This window comes from Tupaia chinensis, unplaced genomic scaffold (genome assembly GCF_000334495.1).
Source record: "Tupaia chinensis unplaced genomic scaffold, TupChi_1.0 Scaffold148004_1, whole genome shotgun sequence".
Lineage (NCBI taxonomy): Eukaryota > Metazoa > Chordata > Mammalia > Scandentia > Tupaiidae > Tupaia > Tupaia belangeri.
In genome coordinates this window covers 599125-609087 of record NW_006207854.1, presented here as the reverse complement: position 1 = coordinate 609087, position 9963 = coordinate 599125, and positions in this window count along the sequence as shown.

The following is a 9963-nucleotide window of genomic DNA, read 5'->3' as shown; positions in this document are numbered from 1 at the left end:
GCAGGACTTGAACCTGGGCAGCCCAATACCCATCTGTGCTCTTGACCTCTACACTTTCCAAGGCCTGGAGAAGCCCAGCTGGCTCTACAACACCCTCCCTGCTCTGGCCTCCAAGTGGCCTCTTCCCTCCACACCTCTGCTCTGGGCGAAGGAGAAGTGGTGCAGGGGATAATTAAGAAGACATTCAAAAGGGACATGAGGGCATTTGCTTCTGAAGCTCCCAGCAGACTCACACACAGCAGCTCACATGGATGCCACTGGCAGGAGGCCTGGAGTAGACCCCAGTCCCAGAGCCCCCTGCCCGGATGGAATAGCAGTCTTCATCACACACACAGCAGGGGCGTTGTGCTGCCTCCGCAATGAAGCTCTTTGCTAGGCAGTTTCAGAACTGGATTGCTGGCGGGCCTCTCAGCATGTTTTCTGGTCTTAACTCCTGCCCTTTCTCATGAGCTCTGGCACATTCAGTAGCGGGAGCCAGGAATCTCTGGAGACAGCCTTATTCCCAGCCAATTGGTGGAAATTCCTGCTTCCATTTTTTTTTTTTAAATAATATTAAGGTTTTTGTCATAGGACACATGCTCTTGCCAGAGACAGTGAGAGGGAATGTGAGAAATCACCCCCTAGGGGGACGGCTTTGCAGCAATCCTTTCTCCTCCATTCTCCTCCTGGGATTTTTTTTTTTCCTCCTGGGATTTTGGGCATGTACATGCACGTGCGTCAGACTCCAGGACTGACACTTGAACTGTGATAGACCACATGGGAATCCAGTGCCTTAAACACTACACTACCTTCTGGCCCCTTCTTCCATTTTTTGTTTGTTGAGAGATTTTTGCTATAGGACACATGTGCTCCCCAACAAGAGAGAGAGACAGAGAGACAGTAATCAAGAAATCAGCCCCCAAGGGGGATAAACATGCCACAGTCCCTTCTCCTCCGTTCTCCTCTTGGGATTTTGGGCATGCATGCACATGCACCTGTTATGAGTTTCAAGTTGCCGGGTCTGGGACTCAAACTGTGGTTGAAGGAGTAGTAGGAGTCCAGTGCCTTAACCACTATGCCACTTGCTGGTCCCCCCTTCCATTTTAACCTAAGCTGTTTCCATTCCCAGGTCTGTCCTCCAGGGCCAGCAGGTGGCATGGTCCTCCAAAGCTCCGAAGGTTCTGACCTCCCATCTGATATCTATACACTGCAAGTCCAGCTTGGAGTCCTCCTGGGGGCGTGGGCAGGTGAGAAGCACACAGACACGTGACTCCTGGCCAGGGCAAGCCTAGCAGGGACACCATTCAGTGCTCTTCAAACTGTTTTCTCAGTCCTGGCTACATAGAAGCATCTCCAAGGAATCCTGAAGAACCCCAATGCCTGGGCTGTCCCCAGAATAATTAAATCAGAATTTCTGGGATGACATCCAGGCCCTGGAACTTTTAAAACTTTCTCAGGTGATTCCAATGGGCAGTCAACTTGAGAAGCAATGATTTATTGGACATAGGAGTTCTGCCAGGGGAGGGAACCTAGACTCCAACAAGACAGAAAACAGTGGGGAAACATCAAAATGAACGGCTTCTAGCAAAGTAGTATGGAGGCTGCCAGGCGCTGGGGGGAGGAGAACGGTGAGTTCTTGTCTAATATGTATGAGTCTTAGTTGGACAAGGTAAAACCGTCCTGGAGATGGATGGTAGTGACACACAACAATGTGAATGTGTGTAATGTCCCTGTACTGTACACTTACAAATGGCTAAAATGGTAACTTTTACATAATGTACATTTTACAAGTTTAAAAAGAATATGAGAGAGTTGATTTAGAAAGATCTTTAATCCAGGGTCAAGTGGTGGCACAATAGTAAAAGGAAAAGTTCTGCAAGGCTCACTCACATGGGAAGGTTCTGGAGTTGTGTCCAGAGACCTCTCAGAGAACACCAAGCATGTCCCCACCATCTGGGGCGGGCTGGGGCTGGGGGTGGGTTATGGTGTCAATACCCTCTTAGGTATTCTGTCTCTGTATCTCTCTTGTTCATAGAAGAAATAAATAACAGAAAAAATAAAAAACTTTTTTAAAAAATATCTATTTATTTATTTATTTATTTATTTATTATTTTAATTTGATCAGAGAGTGAAAGAAAGTGAGAAAGAAAATCTCCAGGTTTGGGACTCGAACTGTAGTCAGCCATGTGAAAGTCCCAACCACCATGCTACCTGCTGGCTCCAAAATAATAAACTTTAGTAAAGATATTTAATCCAGTCAAAAACTAGGATATTGAGGACCAGCAGGTGGCGTGGTGGTTAAGGTGCTGAACACTCCCACATGGCTGACCACGGTTCAAGTCCTGGACCTGGTAGCTTGCTTTCTCACTTTCTCTCTCTCTCTCTTTGTCTCTCTCTCTCTCTAGTCAAATTAAAATAAATGAATGAATAAATAAAATAAAATAAAATAAATCTTTTAAAAAATAGGATATTGAATTAGGTTACATCTAGGAGTATCTTGATTTAACTTTTCTTGGGGTTTTTTTAGAGAGGTTTTTGCTATAGGGTGCATGTGTTCACCAGAAAGACAGAGAGAGACAGAGAGATAGGAAGCGAGAAATCACCTCCTGGGAGGATGGCCACGCTGCAATCCCTTCTCCTCCATTCTCCTCTCGGGTTCTTGGGCACACATGCACACGCACCCAGCAAGTCCTGGACCTGGTGGCTTAAACTCATCCCTGGGGGGGGATGGCCACGCCACAATCCCTTCTCCATTCTCCTCTCTCGGGATCTTGGGCAAACACACACACACACACACACACACGCACACACACGACCCTCGTGAGTTTAAGCCACCGGGTCCGGGACTCAAACAGTGGTCGACTACATTAGAGTCCAGCGACATAGCCATTACGCCAACTGCTGGTCCCTAAAAGAATTTTTAATAGTGGCAGGACCACAGTTATACAATCTTTTGGAAAAATTAAAAATAAAACGATAACAATTTTTTTAGAAAGCCCCTAGGGGCCAGCCAGTAGCGTGGTGGTTAAAGTGGCTGGATCTCACATGGCCAACTGTGTGGCTTGAGCCCTAGACCTGTCAGTTTAAAAATCATGCTGGGCGCATGTGCAGGTGTGCCAAAAATCCCCAAAGGAGAAATAGGAAGTGATTGTAAAATAGCTATCTCCCCTGGTGGGTGCTATCTCACTTTCCCTCCCTCTCCCTCTCTCTCTCTCTCTGGCAAGTACATGTGCCCTCTAGCAAATTAAAAAAGAAGTGTCTCCAGATCCTGGTGTCCAGGGAAGGAGGAGAGGAAAGGCAGCTAGAGTGCTCCCCAGGAGGCCAGGACTGGTCATGGAGAGAGGGCTGTGGCCACAAACTCAGCTAATGTGGATTACATGCAAGAACAGTTGAACCAAGTGCACAGAGAAAAAAGACCTCATTTCTCAGAGACCCAAGAAGGAAATAACTGGCTGGGACTGAGAAGCAAAGGGATGGAGGTCTGGCCAGAAAGAATAGTATGGCCAGGAACCCAGTGGTCCCACAGTGGGAGCTGGCCTGCCACAGGGCCTGTGTCAAGGCACAACCTCCCATCCGGGTCCTCCTGCTATGACAAAGGAACCTGAGGGAGACACCAGGGAAGGGGCGGGCAGGTAGCATGGGGGTTAAGGGCACAGGACTCCCACATGGCCGACCATGCTTTCTCACTTTCTCTCTGTCTCTCTTTCTTGCTCTGTCCCTCTCTAGTCAAATTAAAATAAATAAATAAAGTTAAATAAAATAATTCTTTTTTTTTTTGGAGTGGTTTTTGCTATAGGGCGCGTGCGCTCGCCAGACAGACAGAGACAGAGAGACAGAAAGCGAGAAATCACCCCCCAGGGGGGATGGCCACACCGCAATCCCTTCTCCTCCACTCTCCTGGGATCCTGGGCACGCATGCACACGCATCTGGCGTGAGTTTTAAGCCACCGGGTCCGGGACTTGAACCGCGGTCAACCATGTGGGAGTCCAGCGACATAGCCATTACGCTAACTGCTGGTCCCAATAAAATAATTCTTTTAAAAAAAGAAAAAAAAGGAAGACACCAGGGAAGAAACTGGCAGGGGAGTAAGGGCCAGGGGAGAATGTAGAGAAGGTCTGAAAAAAACCCTTTCCTCCCTTCTCTCCGGAATGATGAAGCGTGTGGGTCACTATGTCCCCCTCACCACTTAGTCTCCTTGCGAAGCTCCCCTTGGAGCCATTGGAGTAGAGAGTAGGGGAGGGGGCTCCTGCTTATCCTGAGGCTGGAGACAGCAGGTGCCTTGAGAGCTGGTCTGGGCTTATCCATCTTGGATGGAGTCCAGAAAGGGTCTCTGGGGCAGGTGGTCTCTGGAATGTCCATGGCCACAGGCAGTCAGGACACAGTGGCCAACTGGGGACCAGCTGCTCAGTCCGTCCCCCTGCCAGGCAAAGCCTGTGCAGCCCCCTCCCTTCTCTGGGTTCACAAAGGACTTTCTGTTTGAGGGGTAGGGGAAGACACTCGTCCTTGGAGAAATGGGCGAGCTGAGCTGAATGAAGGAAACAATTACAGGGGGTTGAAGGGCAGTGCTTCCCACCTCCGCTGCCCCGAAAGACTCAGGGTCCAAGTAGCCCCTCCTAGCCCCCACAAAACCTGTCATCCTAGAGAGGAAACCCTCTCAGAAACAGAAAGGAAGTGGGGAATGAGAACTCCCAGGAACCACCTTGGCATGCTGCTATTCCTGGTTATGCAATGCCCGAAAGTAGTAAAATTTATGGCTGCCTCCACTCAACAGCGCCTCCCACACAGCTGGCACTAAGCTCTTAACTCACTCTATCTCTTTGAAGGAGGAGAGCACAATGGTCCAGAGCGCAATGGTCCAGAGAGCAACCTATGCAACCTACGCTCAGAACCGCAGCAGCTCCAGAGCAGCAGGACTTCTGCGGCCTTGGGCAAGTTTCTCAACCTCTCCAAGCCAAAGTTTCCTCATCTCATGACCCCACACCTCACAGTATTAATCACATTCTCCCCGGGGGCCCCCTTCACTGCCTGAACCTGCAGGGAGGAGCCAGGCAGGTCTAGGGGGAGGTATATTTTTTTTCTTTTTTTTTGGGGGGGAGAGGTTTTTGCTATAGGGTGTGTGTGCTCACCAGAAAGAGAGAGACATAGAGACAGGAAGTGAGAAATCACCCCCCGGGGGGATGGCCATGCTGCAATCCCTTCTCCTCATTTCTCCTCTTGGGATTTTGGGCACGCACATGCGCACACGCACGCCTAGCATGAGTTTAAGCCACTGCTGGGTGAGAAGCAGAATTGAATGGATCACAAGTCTCGAACTCCTGGTCCAGTGCTCCCTCCACAGAGCACCCTCAGGGAGTCTGTGCTTTTTGGTTCCAGCCACCAACAGACCAGACTTTCTTAGCTCAACCACCAGAAAGTCCAGAAAGAGTAAACCCATAAAGACAAAATGCAGATTGGTGGTTGCCAGGGCTGGGCTAAAGGGGAGTGGGAGTGACTGCTTACTGGGTTCAGGTTTCCTTTGGAGTGATAATATTTGGAACTAGATAGAGGTGATGCTTGCACACATTGTAATTGTAGTAAACTGCTTACTCCCAAAGAGTTGCATCCGTGTATGTGAATTTCACATAAATTTTAAAAAATAAGGGTGTCAGGGCCAGTAGGTGGTATAGTGGTTGTGGTACTGAACTCTCACAGGGCTGACCGTGGTTCAAGTCCTCCAGCGGATTGAAACTCATGCTGGGCACATGTGCATATGTGCCCAGAATCCCAAGAGGAGAATGGAGGAGAAGGGATTGTGGCATGGCAAGTCCTTCCTGAGGGTGGTTTCTCACTCTCTGTCTCTCTGGCGAGCACACTCACACTGTAACAAAAATCTCTCTTAAAAAAAATAACAATAATAATAATAATGGTGCCTGTAGCTAAGAGATTAAGAGGAAGGAGGAGAGTGGGCAGGTGCTGGTGGGGGAGTTCAGAGGGAGCTGAGGTCTGAGGGAAGGGCCAGGAACTGCAGAAACAGGCAGGTTTACAGTGGAGGAAGGTGTGGAAGGGAAGGAGGGAGGAAGGCCTGGAAGATGCTGCTGGTTGAGAAAGAGACTTTGATCCCGTGGGCTTGGGAGCCACTGTGCAGTAGAGGAAGGAGGTAAGCTCTGGGAGAGGAGTCTGGGGAGGCCCTTGCAGCTTCATCTTTTGTTCCTATGACTGGAAGCCCCCGCTGGGTGGCGCAGGGCCCACCTCCTCCTGGCTGTCTGATTTTCAGCAACGTCACAGGTAGATGGTGCTTCTAAAAGCCCTGGCACTGATGGAATGAAATCGAACATGTTAAGCAGCAGGGAGATTAGCCACCGCCCACACCATGGAAGTGGGACTGGCACCAGGCTGAGCATGTGCCCCTCCAGGTGGTGGGAGGCTTCCCAGGGTGGAGAGGGCAGCACCCCCTGGTCTAGGATGGGGAGGGGCTGGATGAGCACCATGGGCTTCTTTGTCAGACCTAGGAAGGAGAGTGGGGGCAGCTACAGGAAGTAGGGGGGGGTAAGAAGCTCCGGAATCCCTCCCCCCTCTGTCCCCTCCCTACCCCACTTGCATAGCTCCTGCACATGCTCAGTGTGCCCATGAATTGGGTTGGCTGGGGGAGGGCAGTGACTGGCACCCCCACTTAAAGGGACAGTGCCATCTTTGCCTGCTCCCAACAGGGGCAATGGAAACCTTCCCCCCCACACACTCAGCTCACTCTTTTCAAATTCCCTCCCCACTTCCTAGCAGCTTCTTCCTGCCCAACTCACTACCTCTCATTCCCTGACCCCACTGCAGAAAGATCTGCCCCTGGGGCTTAAGAGTGTTCTCCTGGGCTGAGGAGTCCCTGGTGGGAGGAAAAGGGGGTTCCCAGGCCAGGCCAGGCAGGGTAGTGTGAAGCTCCAGTCATCATTCCTGTGAAATCCATGCTCATCTGTCCCTTGGCCTAGGTGGCCAAGAAGCCCCTGGAAGGCAAATGGCATGAGGGAAGTAAGGCCCTGCCCTGAACAATTGCTCTTGGAGAGGCCCAGGGAGGAGTGGGCACCATTGTGAACCTCTTCTCCCCAGCTGAGGGCCCATGTGCCCAAAAGTAGTAAAATTTATGGCTGCCTCCACTCAACAGCGCCTCCCACACAGCTGGCACTAAGCTCTTAACTCACTCTATCTCTTTGAAGGAGGAGAGCACAATGGTCCAGAGCGCAATGGTCCAGAGAGCAACCTATGCAACCTACGCTCAGAACCGCAGCAGCTCCAGAGCAGCAGGACTTCTGCGGCCTTGGGCAAGTTTCTCAACCTCTCCAAGCCAAAGTTTCCTCATCTCATGACCCCACACCTCACAGTATTAATCACATTCTCCCCGGGGGCCCCCTTCACTGCCTGAACCTGCAGGGAGGAGCCAGGCAGGTCTAGGGGGAGGTATATTTTTTTTCTTTTTTTTTGGGGGGGAGAGGTTTTTGCTATAGGGTGTGTGTGCTCACCAGAAAGAGAGAGACATAGAGACAGGAAGTGAGAAATCACCCCCCGGGGGGATGGCCATGCTGCAATCCCTTCTCCTCATTTCTCCTCTTGGGATTTTGGGCACGCACATGCGCACACGCACGCCTAGCATGAGTTTAAGCCACTGCTGGGTGAGAAGCAGAATTGAATGGATCACAAGTCTCGAACTCCTGGTCCAGTGCTCCCTCCACAGAGCACCCTCAGGGAGTCTGTGCTTTTTGGTTCCAGCCACCAACAGACCAGACTTTCTTAGCTCAACCACCAGAAAGTCCAGAAAGAGTAAACCCATAAAGACAAAATGCAGATTGGTGGTTGCCAGGGCTGGGCTAAAGGGGAGTGGGAGTGACTGCTTACTGGGTTCAGGTTTCCTTTGGAGTGATAATATTTGGAACTAGATAGAGGTGATGCTTGCACACATTGTAATTGTAGTAAACTGCTTACTCCCAAAGAGTTGCATCCGTGTATGTGAATTTCACATAAATTTTAAAAAATAAGGGTGTCAGGGCCAGTAGGTGGTATAGTGGTTGTGGTACTGAACTCTCACAGGGCTGACCGTGGTTCAAGTCCTCCAGCGGATTGAAACTCATGCTGGGCACATGTGCATATGTGCCCAGAATCCCAAGAGGAGAATGGAGGAGAAGGGATTGTGGCATGGCAAGTCCTTCCTGAGGGTGGTTTCTCACTCTCTGTCTCTCTGGCGAGCACACTCACACTGTAACAAAAATCTCTCTTAAAAAAAATAACAATAATAATAATAATGGTGCCTGTAGCTAAGAGATTAAGAGGAAGGAGGAGAGTGGGCAGGTGCTGGTGGGGGAGTTCAGAGGGAGCTGAGGTCTGAGGGAAGGGCCAGGAACTGCAGAAACAGGCAGGTTTACAGTGGAGGAAGGTGTGGAAGGGAAGGAGGGAGGAAGGCCTGGAAGATGCTGCTGGTTGAGAAAGAGACTTTGATCCCGTGGGCTTGGGAGCCACTGTGCAGTAGAGGAAGGAGGTAAGCTCTGGGAGAGGAGTCTGGGGAGGCCCTTGCAGCTTCAGAGCTGTTTGTTCCTCTGACTGGAAGCTCCCGGTGGGTGGGGCAGGGCCCACCTCCTCCTGGCTGTCTGATTTTCAGCAACGTCACAGGTAGATGGTGCTTCTAAAAGCCCTGGCACTGATGGAATGAAATCGAACATGTTAAGCAGCAGGGAGATTAGCCACCGCCCACACCATGGAAGTGGGACTGGCACCAGGCTGAGCATGTGCCCCTCCAGGTGGCGGGAGGCTTCCCAGGGTGGAGAGGGCAGCACCCCCTGGTCTAGGATGGGGAGGGGCTGGATGAGCACCATGGGCTTCTTTGTCAGACCTAGGAAGGAGAGTGGGGGCAGCTACAGGAAGTAGGGGGGGGTAAGAAGCTCCGGAATCCCTCCCCCCTCTGTCCCCTCCCTACCCCACTTGCATAGCTCCTGCACATGCTCAGTGTGCCCATGAATTGGGTTGGCTGGGGGAGGGCAGTGACTGGCACCCCCACTTAAAGGGACAGTGCCATCTTTGCCTGCTCCCAACAGGGGCAATGGAAACCTTCCCCCCCACACACTCAGCTCACTCTTTTCAAATTCCCTCCCCACTTCCTAGCAGCTTCTTCCTGCCCAACTCACTACCTCTCATTCCCTGACCCCACTGCAGAAAGATCTGCCCCTGGGGCTTAAGAGTGTTCTCCTGGGCTGAGGAGTCCCTGGTGGGAGGAAAAGGGGGTTCCCAGGCCAGGCCAGGCAGGGTAGTGTGAAGCTCCAGTCATCATTCCTGTGAAATCCATGCTCATCTGTCCCTTGGCCTAGGTGGCCAAGAAGCCCCTGGAAGGCAAATGGCATGAGGGAAGTAAGGCCCTGCCCTGAACAATTGCTCTTGGAGAGGCCCAGGGAGGAGTGGGCACCATTGTGAACCTCTTCTCCCCAGCTGAGGGCCCATGCGGGGGGCAGGCTCTGTTATAAACCACAGCTCCCAGCCCTCAGGACCAGGCACTAGAGAAGGAACAACGGGAAGGGAAAAGGGGTAGAGGCAGGAAAGGACCCCCACCTGGTGCCCAGCCAGAACTCCCCAGTGCTAAGCCCTGAGACACCCCAACTCATGCCTCAGAAGAGTCTCCTCCCTCCCCACCCTTCACCCTGAGGTCGGATGGGGGACCAGACCCTCTTTCCTGACCCCTCCAGTAGGTCCCTTCTGACACCTCCAGCTAACACTGTCTATTTTCTTCTTGCCCCACCCTGTCCCTACCAGCCTTACCCCACCTAGGTACTGCCCTGGCCAGGAGCCCTCCAGTCATTTAATGGCAGCTTTCCTGCCTGGCTCCTCAGCTTCTGGGCCCAGAAGGGCCAGACTCCTTACTTGCCCCTTCCTGGGCCTGCAGGTTGTGCCCACCAGCCCCGGCACCCCTCCCCCACACTCCTGTAGCCCTCTGGAGTCACAGGGGCCTCCAGTGAACCACCTTCTCCTGGCCCTCCCCT